Raw genomic sequence first — 14,293 nt, forward strand, 5'->3', positions numbered from 1 at the left:
CTTAGTCTTTAAGAGATAGAACTTTGAGAGGTTAAGTGACTTGCTCAGAATCACATAGCCTGTGAGCCTCGAATCCAGGTTTTCTTGGTTCCAAGGTCATTTTTCTTTTGACTATGTCACCTAGTAGGTGTTTAAATTAAGTGCTTATTATTGGTTGATCTCTCTTTTGCCTCTATCACACTAAATCTTATTCATACTTATTTGCCTAATTACTATGTTTCCCATATTAGTTGTGTAAGTCCTTGCTTGGTATCGTCTTTCATCTTTTTATCTCTAGGGTTTAGCAAAGTACTTTTGTCATACCAGGGACTTCACACATTTTTATTGATTTGAAATAATATTGTGTTCTTTCTCTTGAGAAGTCTGAGTTGCCCCTTGGTTTCAAGTTCCATCCCAGTACTATGGGGATCAACAATCCTATTTTTCTATGGATTCAATTCCACTGGTATTTCTTGACCTGGAGCATTTACATTATTTTTTCCTTTTTCTTAGCAAAATCCTGTCTGATGATTGTACTTTTCTTCAGAAGCCATTGGCTAGCTTTCGTATGTTTTCCCTGAGTAGGCAGGCATTGGGCATCATCTGTGATTTGCCCAGGGTCACACAACTAGTAAATGTCTGAGTCCAGATTTTAACTCAGGCCCTTCTGATTCCAGGGCCAGCACTCTATCTACTGTGCCACCTACCTGCCCCAGTTGGTCATTAGCTTAAATCTGGCATTACACAGATCCATCTTCATCCACATTCAAATGAGGTCAGTTGTCAGAGGTGCCCAAAAGAAATTATTATGACACAGTCTCACTTATTATTGAATATGTAAATTCCTTGAGGGCCAAGACTATTTCATTTTTGGTTCTGTACCGCCACAAGGATAGGAAACCTTCAGCTTCAAGGTCACACGTGGCCTTCTAGGCCCTTGGGTGCAACCTTTTGACTGAGTCCAAATTTTACAGAACAAATCCTTTCATTAAGGGGATTTGTTACATGTAGTTTGGATTCAGGAGGACCTAGAGGACCACATGTGGCCTCGAGGCTACAGGTTCCCCACCTCTCCAGCACCTAGCACTGTGCCTAGTCCAGAAAGAGTGCTAGATTTGGAGTCAGGAGTCAAATTCAGGCTTTGCTACTTCTTGCCCATGTGACCTTGGACAAGTCACTTAACTGTTCATAAAATGAGAGTTTTGGACTAGATGGTTTCTAGGAACCTTTCTAGCTCTAGATCAATGAAGCTACCACGATGCTTAATAAATGTTTAGTTATTAAAGGAATGGCTTGGATGATAGCATGTATTTAGCAAAGTTTCCAGCAAATGATACTGTAAGCATTCCACAGAACTGGACCCTGCCTTCAAGGAGTTTACAATATTATGCCATCTGGCTTATGAAAGATGGCATTGATGTGGAAAATTCATACACATAACATAACAGTAACTATGAGGAAAACTTCTGAAGGAAAATAAAAGACTTAATTCAAATTTCATTATTTATTTATGTATAAAAAGGATCTCAGGAAGTAGAGACCAGGGAAAATAAAGCAGGGAATTTGACTTCCAGATAAAGCCAGGACACAGAGAGTTTAAAGTACTCTTAGGCCTATTTCTAGCAATAGGATAGTCCACTTTAGTTTCTCCAGGGTCAAGGACCCAGTTACACCTTTTAAAATCCCCCACAACATTTAGCATGATGCCTTCCACATATGTTTTTCTCTTTCTTTCTTTCTTTCTTTTTCTTTCTTTCTTTCTTTCTTCCTTCCTTCCTTCCTTCCTTCCTTCCTTCCTTTCTTTCTTTCTCTTTCTTCCTTCCTTCCTTCCTTCCTTCCTTCCTTCCTTCCTTCCTTCCTTCCTTTCTTTCTTTCTTTCTTTCTTTCTTTCTTTCTTTCTTTCTTTCTTTCTTTCTTTCTTTCTTTCTTTCTTTCTATCTTTCTTTCTTTCTTTCTTTCTTCCTTCCTTCTTTCTTTATTTCTTATGAAGTGAAGAACAGTTGTAGTCTAGTCAGTGATGGATGGGCAACTCATAGCTGAGTGGACCAAATGAAAATCTATTTCCCAAATTATATGGCATGATATAGATGGATGGTCCATAAATCAATGTACCAAATGAAGAAGAGCTGTTTTCTAGGCTTCATGAAATGCTTTGGATGGGCAACCCAAAAATGAACCAAAGAAGAATGTCTATTGTCCAGGTTTGTATATACTATAGATGAAGAACCACAAGGCAATCAATGAACCAAGTGGATAAAGAATGCCTATTTTCCAGATTATGATATGTACCTGGGTGGACAATTCATAGAGCTTGTCCACTGAATATATCTTGAATGGCTCTAGCAAATGGATGCTAAACTGGACCCCAAATTGAACAAGAGGAAGAGATTAGGCTAGATTGCCTTTGGAAAAGTCTTTTAATGACTTCTAATCTTCTCTTTGAAACAAAGGCCCATCTTTTTAATGTCCATAGTCTTTTGATGATTTAGTGTACTGAATCAGGGAACACTAGGGTCTCTGAGGAATTGCAATGGAAGGTCAGAGGAAAACTGATAGGTAAGCAGGTTGCAATGCAATGCTAATGAGGAATTATGCTAGAGAAGGATGTTAGAGGAGAAATGGGGGATCAGAAGAAAAAAAGATGGACCACTCATAGTGAGATCAAGGCATAACCAATGGACATCTAGCATGCTTCATTGATACCAACATAATGTCAAGAGAACTCAAGAATCCCCTGTGGTAAACTTATGAGAGGACATGCAGGGTAGTCCCATGGAACCAGCATGCCTAGGTGACTTTTGACACAAATTGTTAGGGGTGAGGTCATACATCTGTTAGAAGTACTGGGGCATAAAGAATACATGTATTTAGCAGATTTTCCCTAGGGTTGGAAAATTAGTTTAAATACACCCTTTATGTATGTCTCTCATTTATACTGGAAAACCAATCTATAATTTTCTTTAAAAAAATAAAGATTAGTCCAGAGCTGTGCCATCATGTACTCAACAAATTCCCACTGAATAAAGAAATCCCTCTAGCCTCAACATCTCACACAGGGTGCAATCTGTTAACAATGTCAAACCAGAAAATCAAGACACTTATAAGCATTTTTCAGTTGCCTATCACGTTCCTGGAATGTTAGCCCTCATCATCCCTGGCTTCCTTTAAGTCCTAGCTAAAATCCTATATTCTACTGGAAATTTTTCTCCATCTCCTTTAGGGCTAGTGCCTTCCTAAAGTTGATTATGATTTATTCTGTAATAGCATGTTTGTACATAGTCCTTTGTATATTGTTTCTAATTGGAATGTGAGCAGGGACTGTCTCTTAGCTTGCTTTCTTTCCCCAGAACTTAGTACAGTACCTGGCACACAGTAGGCACCTACATAAATGTTTGTTGACTCAGTCTCACTGGATTGACTGCCAGAGCTCTCATTTTTGAGAGAGGTAGGGATACAAAGGTACAAAAGGAATCCATCCTTGGGATTAAGAAGTTTACATTTTATGGAGGGAGATTGTTATTCGAGACCAGGTTGAAAAGAAAGGTGATAGAAATGACATGCAATCAAAGATGAACTTTCTAAAGAGCTGTACACATGGCAAATGTGAAGTCAAAGTTTTATCAGCTTCACATGTGAAATACACTAGAGGCCCTGGCTATTTAAATGAACCATTGTCTAAAGTGAAGAATCTTTAGTGAACAATCACTAGCAAATCACAAGCATTGACTGTTGGATTATTCACATAATGAGTTTCCTTAAAATTGGGCACAGCCATTTAGTAAAGAAAGTGAACGTTCCCCAGCTCCCAGAATGATGGAGGTGAGCTGGTAATACTGGCCAGCTCTCCTGCAGGGCTAGTTAGGTCAATTTAGAAAGCAAAGAGGGTTATTAAAATGTATGTAATAGGTCAAGCAACTATTAAAAATCCCAACTACAAATGAGAAGCAGGTTGTTACCTTTAATTCTATGGTGGAACTTCAAGTGCTAATTGTCATGTTAGAGCCAAGTCAAATATATGATTGGGGGAAATGCTGCAATTATCCTTGCTGGGCTGATCCTAGGGCAGGGGTGGGGAACCTGTGGCCTCAAGGCCACATGTGGCCCTCTAGGTCCTCGAGTGTGTCCCTTTGATTGAATCCAAACTTCACAGAACAAATCCCCTTAATAATAGAATTTGTTACATAAAACTTGGACTCAGAGCGACCACACTCAAGGACCTATTAGGTCCTAGGTAAAAGGACAGGAAGATTTAATTTAATTCAATTCAACAAGCACTCTGTAAAGACCTATAATAAGACCTTCTTTATGTTAGTCCTTGGGGATTCCCAAAGCAATCTATTAACCAGCATTTATTAAGTGACTACTATGTACCAAGCACTGTGCTAAGCACGGGGATAAAAAGACAAAATGAAGTAAATAGTCCCTGCCCTCTTAGAAGCTTAGATTCTAATTGGAGAGAATATATAAGTATGTTATCTCAAGTTTCTAGGCCTGTTTTCTTCCCTATAAGATGGACTAAATGCCTTCTAAAGCCAGCTAAGTGGTGAAATAGATAGAATGCTGGGCCTAGAGTCAGGAAGACCTGAATTCAAATTCAGCCTCAGACACTCAGACAGGGCAAGTAAGTCACTTCAGCCTATTTGCCTCAGTTCCCTCATCTGCAAAATCAGCTAGAGCAGGAAATGACAAATCAATGCAGTATCTCTGCCAAGAAAACCCCAAATGCAGTCATGAAGAGTCCGACTTGTTGCAAATGTATAGCATCAACAAAGTTTCTTCCAGCTATGATGTTATGACATACTGTCCAGCCTTAGGAAAGGCATTCAAGTCAGCAAGCCTACAATGTGCCAGTATAAAAAAAAGCAAAAAAATAGTCCCTGCTCTCAAGGAGTTCCCAATCTAATGTGTGTGGAAGGAGGGAACAGGCAACCTACTACGTGCAAACAAGAAATATACAAAATAAATTCAGAAGTAGTTTCAGAGCTTGGGAAGGCACTAATATTGAGCACTGGGAAAGGCAGAAGGTGGGTCGGCCGCTGAGATTTTAAAGCAGTGGGGAATTCCAGGGGGCGGAGATGAAGAGGGAGGGTATTTCAGGTATGGGGGTAGCCAATGAAAATGCTTGGAGTCGGGAAATGGCGTGTCCACGGTGAGGAATAGCAAGTAACCTGTGTCAATGAAGAGCAGAGTAGGAGGGGTTTAAGAAGGTTTGAGAAGCCAGGGAGGTTAAGGTTAGAAGGTTCTCTTCGGTTCTAGATCTCTGATCCCTAGGACTTCCCTGTGCCTCCGTTTCCCCACCTGTAATACGGGGGTTTGTCTAGATGACCTTTTTATTTTCTCATTCCATAGAATGAAGGGCGTTGGGCTGGAAGGTCCCTTCCAGTGCTAAATCTCGAGTCTCTTTGATGTTCCTGGGTCTCAGTTTCCTTTTCTGTAAAATGATGGTCTTTGGGACCCCCAGCTTTAAAACTGGGTCTTATGAATAAGTGAGCATACTTTCATACAGGCATGCACCTGCACCCGCCAAAAGCAGTCTGGTCACTCCTCCCCGCCCAGTCCAGAGCATCCTCGGGAGCCCCAGGCTCGCGGGTCTAGCTGCACGTGGCCGCGAGCCCAGTCCACACAGAGAGCGGAGAGGGCGGGGGCGGGGGCGGGGGCGGGGGCGGGGGCGGCACCCCCCTCGGTGAGTCAGAGCCTCGCGCGCGTCTCGCGCTCCTCCCGGGCACTTCTGGTGGGCAGGGCCTGGACCTCCCTCCAGGCTACACCTCCCCCTGCTTCTGATTGGTCCTTTCGAAAGAGGCGGCGGCGGCAGCAGCTGGAGACTGAGCCTGAGGCGGAGGCGCTTTGGTCCGGGACTAGGTACGGCTGCAGCCCGGGGACGGGAACCCGGGATACGAGCTGAGTCTTTGGTGCCAGAGTCGGTGAGTAGCCGGCCGCTGCCCTGCGGACCCTCTCTCCTGTGTCCCAGGCAGACGTCTGTCCTCGCTGGGGTCGGCTCGCGGTTAAAGACCAGGGGTCACTCAGCCGGGGGAATGGGGGGGGGGGGGGGGGGGGGGGGGGGGGGGGGCGCTCCCCGGGCTAAGCCCCGCCCATAGCGGGCCGCCATTGGCCCTTCTGGGAGGGGGGAATCCTACGTTCTGGTTGGTCCGTGGCGACGCCCGTCTGCCCCCTCACTCTCCTTGCCCCCTACTGGGGGAGCTGTCCCGCTGCTGGGGTCGAGATGCGGGAGAAGAAGCCCAGGTGTGTCCCCAGCCTCAGGACCCTGGGAAGGGGTTGCCGTCCTGTCCTTCCCAGCCTGCAGGACCTGAGAGTGCAGGTGGAGGAGAGCTGATCCTAGAGCCCCTACCAACATTTTACAGATGAGGAAACTGAGTTCAAGAAGGGTGACTTTCCCTGCCGTGGGTCGCACAGCTATCATAGCATCATAGATTTAGAGACCAAAGGGACCGTAGCGGTCATTGGTCCACCTGTCCCATCTCACAGAGGAGAACACTGAGGCTCAGAGAGGTGACTTTCCCAGGGTCACACAGGTCTCGTAGCATCATAGCACTTTGGTACCTTCAGTGAAGGGGAGCTCACTACTTCAACAGGCAGGCCATTCTGCTTCATCTTAGCTCTAATTGTTAAGAAGCTTTTCCTGAGGTCAAGGTTTAGAATCTTACCTCTGACACATACTGGCTCTTTGACCTTGGGGAAGTCCCTGAATCTCTCAGTGCCTCAGACAACTCTTTAAATTATAAAAATCTTGGTGTTCTACATTGGTAGAAGGTGTTTCCATGATAGGAATTCTCTTTCTAAACCATTGAAATCACAGGTCACGATCAAAATTTCAAAGTAAAAGCTTTACTTGTATAAAGGTTTACAACATATTTTTCTTACAATAACCCTTTGAAGTGGGGAGCATAGCTGTTACTGTTCTCATTTTATAAGTGAGGAAACTGAGGCCCAGAAAGGCTAAATTGCTTGCCCAGGTTTATCTAAGCTAGGAAATGTTGGAAATGCAACTTGAATCCTGTCATTTGGACTCCAAGGCCAGTGTTCTTTGCCTTTGTATTTTCCATATTTATTATGGAATTGAAAATCATACTGTACCAAGAAAATTCCCTCCACCCAATATTTGTGCTAGAAGAATTGCACAAACTAAGGCAGGATTTACTCTTCTTTATCTTTTTGACTATCTTATTGACTCAGTAAGTACTGACTGAGATCTAATTAAATCTAATTAAATTAGATCTAGTTTAAGCCAGAAATCTTACTTTTAGGCAACTTTAGAGGAATCATGGAATTAACAAGCATTTTAAGTTCCTGTTGAGTGCTGGGCACTTTGTAGGCCTTAAAGATAACAAGTACAAAACTAAAACAGTCCCTGCCCTCAAGGTGCTTACATTCTTCTAGAAGAGACTACGGATCATAGGCTTGAAGGTCTAAGTGAGGCCATGACTTGTAGAATACTTGCCTTTCTTCAAACATTTCCTTGCTTGGTTTCAGGCTGCTTTTTTTTTTTTAGACAAAAGTAGATAATATTATTTAACATTTATATATCATTTTAGGGTTTGCCAATTGCTTTGTGTATGTAATTTTAACAAATAAGGGAACATTCTCAGGTTGAGACTTGCCTAGGATTATACAACCAGTAGGTGTCTAAGTTGTTCATTTTAGTTGTGTCTAACTTAGTGATTTCATTTGGGGTTTTCTTGTTAAAGGTACAGGAGAGGTTTGCCATTTCCTTCTCCAGTTCATTTTACAGATGAGGAACTGAGGCAAACAGAACTAAATGACTTAACCATGGTCACACAGCTAGTAAGTGTCTGAGGCTGGATTTGAACTCATGAAAAGGAGTCTTCCTGACTCCAAGCCCCGTGCCCTATCAACTGTGCCATCCAACTATCCCAAGTTTCTGAGACAAGATTAAAATTCAAGTCTTCTTGACTTGCCAAATCCCTCACTCTGTTCTCTGTGCCATGCTGCCTAGATTCAGTGCTGTACATTTTTGGAATAATTTTATAGATAAGGACTACTCCTTCCTTCTCCACATTGGTTCCTTGTCATCCTCTTCAAATGGAAAAGTCTGAAATCGGAGCAATCTAAACTATGTCTAACTGGCCCCTGCCTTCATTATGGGAATAGGCCATTTCTAGCTTTAGTTCAGGTATTACTTCACTCATGGGTGTGGACTGTTCTAAAACAAAATTCTTGAAGACATGACACATGATTCTGAACATTACTCTTTGGCCACACCTCTTTTGGGACTTAAATGAACTGAAATAGAAATCCTAGTGGAAAATCAACTGCCGAACTTCCTGAGGCACGACAGTTGGTTGAGTCATGTATTTAATACACCCCATTCACAAGCCAGCTGAAATTGAGCAGTAGTCATTGTTTCTCTTCTCATTATTGAGCCTGTTGAGTTAGAATCAATTTTCTTTTTCTCAGCTGCAAAGCTGTAAATTGTTATTCTGCTGCAACCACGCTTCTAAGAAGAAAGCTCTTCCAGTGGTAATGTCTATTTATTGAAAAGCAAAGGGGGCAGGAGAGCTGGAGGCTCCAAGTTAGAAGGAGAGCATTCCATAGCGAGGAATGTGGCTCCTCTAATCTGCTCCTCTCATGTTCTCTTTATCTTCCCAGTTTTGAAGTCTTTCAGCAACACAGACAGTGGAGGGAGAAATTCATCTGACCCACACAAGATATAGCATACATAAAAACTCTGAATACTTTTTGATGACAACTAAGATACATGTATATGTTCATACATAAAAAGCTTCTGTTATTTCATAATCAAAATTAGGAAGTCCATTCTGTTCCTGTTTCATATAAAACAGCTATATCTCTTGCTTGAATTATGATTTAATATCTACTGAATGTAAAAAAAAAAGCAAACCTAGTCACCCAAATTAGGACTTGACATAGGGAAGCAATCACAAAATCATGAAATAAGTCTGGATGGCTCCAAACTCCTCAGAGTTTTCACTTCAAATTTCCATTATGATAGGAGTTTTCCCTTCCCCCATCTTCAAGGAGTGGGTGGGGGTTGTTTGTCCTGTGTTCTCTGACCATGACATCAGGAAGGTGAATCCACAAATGAGGGAGGGCTGGGTAAAGTCACCAGCCTCAGTTTCTCCTCTGGAGTCCTCTGAGTCCAGTGTTGAGGTATAGATCAGGATAACTGGAGGTGGCCCTGAATACTCTGGGAGATTTTGACCTTTTTATGCTAAAGTCTTTCCCAGGTCTCAGTTTGATTGAGGCAACACCCATTCAGTAATTAAGGCTAGGTAAGAAATGTGGCCTCTATTACCTATTATAAAAAAAAAAATTGAAATCAGTCTGGGAGGGGAAGACCCTCAGGGTTTTTCGCCAAAACAGAAACAGATGTGTGGGAGTAGCCTTTAATTGTAGTGCCTACCTCCCAGTATAGTAAAGGAAGCAAATGGTAAAATTCAAAGCCCTAAACAAATGTGTCTCCCTGTCATTCCAGGAGGACTGAGACTGAGTCACACCTATGTTTGAAATTAGTAATTTTTAAAAAGAAATCAGTTTGGAAGTTGTGAGGAAACTTGTGCATCTATTTACATTTCTCCACAGAGCTGCATATTAATTATATTTGAACTTAGAGTTAAACTGTGAACTCAGCAAAGCAGGAGTAGTCATTTATTGATGCTATCTATCTAATGTTGACCTTTGAGGAGGTAAATAAAATACGGCATCCTTGGACACAGTAATGCATCCTGGTAATGATATTATGTCCCAAAGTCAGCAGGGGCTTATTAACTTACCTGGATCATCTGCACTCATTCCCTTACTCATTATTTAGTGGCTTAAATCTGCTTACTGTAAAGCTTTGTCTTGCCCTCTTCCCCATTTTAAGATACAAAGTTCTTGAAGATCTGGAATTGTCTGGTTCATTTTGCATTTGGAACGAAGGGTCCAGCAACACATGAATATGAGTACTCAGTATCAATGATGATTACAGGTACAAAAATCCAAGAATTGTGGGGCTGCAAACAGTCCAACAAAACTTGTCAAGTGTACATCATCTCTAAGGCAGCAGCCTTGGGAATACAGAGACGAAAGCAAGAAAAGAGCCCTTGTGAAGCTTACAGTCTCTTTGGGTTGAGGATGAGGGGCAGCCAGATGGGATCTCACACAGATTTGGAATTAGAAGATGACTTGAGGAAGGAGGGGGCAGTAAGCATTGAAGGACTAGGGAAGACTTTGCAGAAGAAGTGGCACCTGAGCTGAGCTTTGGATAAAGAGGAGGATTAGGAGAGGTGAAGATGGGGGTGGGGATTCCAGGCATGGGAAGTAATCTGTGCACTTGTGAGGAGGGAGGAGGAAGCAGTTAGCCAGTTGTGCTGTTTGGTTGGAAGATGGTTCTTGGAGAGGATTCATGTAAGATAACGGTGGGAGATAAGTTTAGAGTCAGAATATGATGGGCCTTCAGTGCCAAGCTGAGGAGTTTGTGTATATTATCCTAGAGGTAATAGAGGATTAAGCATGACAGTAACTGACTCATACCTATGCCTTAGGAAGATTATTTTCGAAGCTCTTTTGAAGGTGAATGAGAACCTGGAAGTAGGGAAGCCAGTTGGGTTTATAGCATCAGAATGCACAGTTTGAAAGACAGCTGGCTCTCTTAATAGCCAATCATCTTGGCTCTTGCATTTTATACCTGTTTGACTCTCCAAGTCTCAGTTTCCTGTCTGTAGAATGAGGTGGTCAGACTAGACGCTTCAAGGTCCCTTCCACCTTTAGACTTAGGATTCAGTGGAGGAGCATTGTGGGGCCTGCACCAAAGTGGCAGTTGTGTAAGTGGAGAGAAGGTGATAGAGACAATATATTGTGAAGGTAGAATCCACAAGACTTAGACTCTGATATGAAGGGAGAATCAAAGTTGACTCCAAGAATATTGAGTAAAAGGATGGTGTGTCCCTCCACAGAAATGAGGTTTGAGGAGAGAAGCTAAGTTCTATTTTGCACCTGTTGATTTTGAGATGCCAATGGTACATCTAGGGGCATTACCTGGCAGGCAATTTCACAGGATTGGAGGAAAGGAAGGAGATTAGGGCTGGACATAGAAGTTTCAGTGCCATCTGTGTAGAGATGATATTTAAATCTATGGGCACTCACCAATCAAAGATTTTTTTAAATGCCTACTAAATGCCAAGTGCTGTTCCAAGTGTGGGGAATACAAGTACAAAGAAGGAAACAATCCCTACCCTTAAGGAGGTTCCATTCTTCCATTCATTTCCTTGACATCTCTAGCCATGTTGCCCTTTTTGACTTTATTGGTCCATCATCTCAGCTTCTTCCTTACCAGAAAAATTGGACTCCATGGCTAGAACAACCCATGGCTTTTAAAGGCAAGCTTTGGCCTTATTCTGCTTGGTTCCAGGCCCCTGAAACACTTCTCTGCCATCTCCATTCACCCACATTCCCCTTGCCTTTTATGTGTTGTTTTCCCCTTTAGAACAAAGGCTCTGTGATCCCCAGTATTTAGCATAATATCTGGCACACACTAAGGATTTAACAGATTATCTGCCTCTCTGTGTTTTTCCATTCTGATGGAAGAGACAAGTATATATAGAAATGTGTGAAGATAGAGGAGAAGCTTTGGAAGAACCACTGCACAGAAAGTAATAGAATGAATCAGGTCATGAGAAGGGGGTTACTGTGCTGCAGGGAGGGGTCTGGTGAAATGAACACAGATCTGTAAGAGACCTGGTTGGCACAGTTGTATGATTTCTCCCCCACAGTGACTGACCGCCCTGGAGTGGCATCTGAAAAGGTGGATGGTGAGGATGCCTCAGGGTGGAGAACTGGCAATAGGTTCATGAGGTGAGAGTCAAGGGTGGAAGACTGTATACAGTGGAGCTGGTTAATTACAGGGTCAAGACTGAAAGCGCACAGTGATGACAGAGTAGGGCTGATGCCCTGGGAGTCTGGAGGAGACAGTGATGCTGAAGAAGAGGCTTTATGAGCCATGAAGTCAAGGGAAAGATGGAACTACAGGAGTTTATAATTAAAGAGGGGGATCTCCAAGTTTCAAATTATAGAGATGGACCAGTTACAGGTGATGGTGAGATCTGACATCGGAGTAGCACTGCTGGTAGCTGAGGGGTGGTGCTGGGAATTCAGGTTTGAGGACTGAGGCCAGAGTGTTCAATGGGATATCAGTATCTGTGTTTTAGTCCCCAAGCTTAAAGTCAGACAGAGATTGGTATGGAGAGGGAGACTTTGAGACATGTGCTCTGCCCCTATGGCAGAGCTCACTGTAATGAGAAACTTTCTTTAACTTCTTCCACCTGGAACTTACTTAATGATTGAGGCCCTTAAACAGTCATTGTGTAGGAGCTGGACAACTTCACTAGTATTCTCCTTGGGAGTTTGCTTGTGTGAACATCCCAGAGTATCCTCATGGGACAGAACTAAAATAAATGAATGAATTGTTATTGTTTAGTTGTGTCCGACTCTTCGTGATCCTGTGAACTGTAGCATGCCAATACTGTCCCTGTGGTTTTCTTGGCATAGACACTGGAGTGGTTTGTCATTTCCTTCTCCAGTAGATTAAGGCAAATAGAGGTTAAGTGACTTACCCAGGGTCACACAGCTAATAAGTGTCAGAGGCTGGATTTGAATTCACATTTTTTCTGACTCTAGGCCCAGTGCTCTATCCACTGAGAATAGAAAGGCACTATTTCAGTAGGCAGATATTTCCAGTTATTATATAACTTTGTATAGTAAAAAGCTGTTCTTGCACTAATGTTTGTCAAATGTGTGCTGACAGATAAGATTTGGGCAATGTTTTTGACTTGCAGCAAATACTTTCAACTTCAAGGGCATGTCAGTGAGTAGTGCTCCTGGGCATGGTGTCCCAGGCAAACTGGGTTACAACTCTGTAGCCCTTCATACATTTCTGCCTCCCTCATGGCTTTCTTTATATCGCTTCCTCTACTTCCCCCCACCCCCCCCAATCTTGTTTCTTCAGGCCCAGCTCAAAGGATACTCTCTCCATGAAGTCTTCCTATGGTCAGGGGGAACACATCTTTCCCCAGGCCTTGAATAACAGTTTGCATCTTTCTTAGATACTTATTCCATTTCGCATCATAGTTATTATGTAGTTACTATTCATTTATGGATCTGTCATTGTCTTTGCTAGATTGTAAACTCTTTGAGTATAGCAACTGTGTATATCTCAGTTATTTTTGTATCAGCCTCAGCCCCTAATGTTTTGTTTTCCACAATCACTTAATGTAAAGTTATTGACTAAATAGGTGTGTGTGTGTGTGTGTGCGCGCGTGCGCGCACTCTTGGGGTATAGGTTTTTTTTATGAATGTTCCATTAATTACAAGGCAAGGACAAGATACTAGGAAATACTCTTTGGTGGTTAAAGTTTCTCATAAAAGAATGATGTCTAGTAATAAACAAATGCTGCATATTAAAAATAAACTGGATGTGATGGGGTTATTTCTGTTTTTTAATGCTGAATCCAAGAGCAATCATTCTTAATTTTTATTTATTCATTTAATTGTTTTCTGCTCTTTGTATCACAGAGTTGAGCTGTTTCACTACAGAATTTGCTCATATAATTCATTTAAATTGTTAAACCTTAATTGGATCTAATCACAGATAGTTTTATTATATCACATTTTTTGTAAAAGTGAATGGCAGTGGAATGCTTGTTTCAGGCATCATCTTATGGACAGCTAGTGTAATCTGTGTAAATTTGAGAGCAAACAGAGATGCAGCAAAAAGTCTTGTAGCCTGCTGCTGACTAGGAAAGTTAACTGTAACCTTAGGGCAGCTTACTTACCTAAGTAGCTACAAAGATTATTTGTTTCTCTGGTGACATTGGAGAGTAGATGGGATTATTTGTTTCATGTTGAGCTATGTGATTGATTGATTACTTTTTGGAGGGCTTGCCCAAGGTCACATGGCTAGTAAGTATTAAGTGTCTGAGGCCGGATTTGAACTCAGGTCCTTCTGACTCCTGGGCCTGTGCTCTATTCACTGAGCCACCTAGCTGTCCCTGAGCTATGTGATTTAGCACAACAGTAACAAGATTAGGTTTGGGAAACACAAATTCTAGTCTTCTCTCTGTCATTTTCACTTGGCTTTGTAGAGCCTCTGTTCTGTTTATAACAAGGCATATTGAAATACCTTATGAATAATGTATGTTTGCAATATATTCTCATTATATAGTATCTTGTACTTATAGAGGAGAAGGAGCTAGATGGCTCAGTGGATAGAGCGCTGGGCCTGGAGTCAGGAAGACCTGAGTTCAAATCCAACCTCAGACACCTACTAGCTGTGTGACCC

At 42.2% G+C, this 14,293-nt stretch overlaps 1 protein-coding gene across 2 annotated transcripts in view; it reads left to right on the forward strand.

Annotated features, from left to right (window-relative positions):
• The first annotated feature begins 5,700 nt into the window (after nucleotides 1–5,700).
• The window catches only part of GAS2L3 (growth arrest specific 2 like 3), a 39,385-nt gene continuing 30,792 nt past the window's right edge, over nucleotides 5,701–14,293 (forward strand). For both annotated transcript variants that reach the window (XM_069095223.1, XM_069095224.1), the window contains exon 1: nucleotides 5,701–5,900. The gene's annotated coding sequence lies outside the window, so the exon portion shown is untranslated. The remainder of the gene's footprint in view (nucleotides 5,901–14,293) is intronic.

The sequence above is a fragment of the Petaurus breviceps genome, unplaced genomic scaffold (genome assembly GCF_028583685.1).
Source record: "Petaurus breviceps papuanus isolate PSGF00001 unplaced genomic scaffold, PetGlider_PUasm1.0 225, whole genome shotgun sequence".
In the NCBI taxonomy this organism is placed as follows: domain Eukaryota; kingdom Metazoa; phylum Chordata; class Mammalia; order Diprotodontia; family Petauridae; genus Petaurus; species Petaurus breviceps.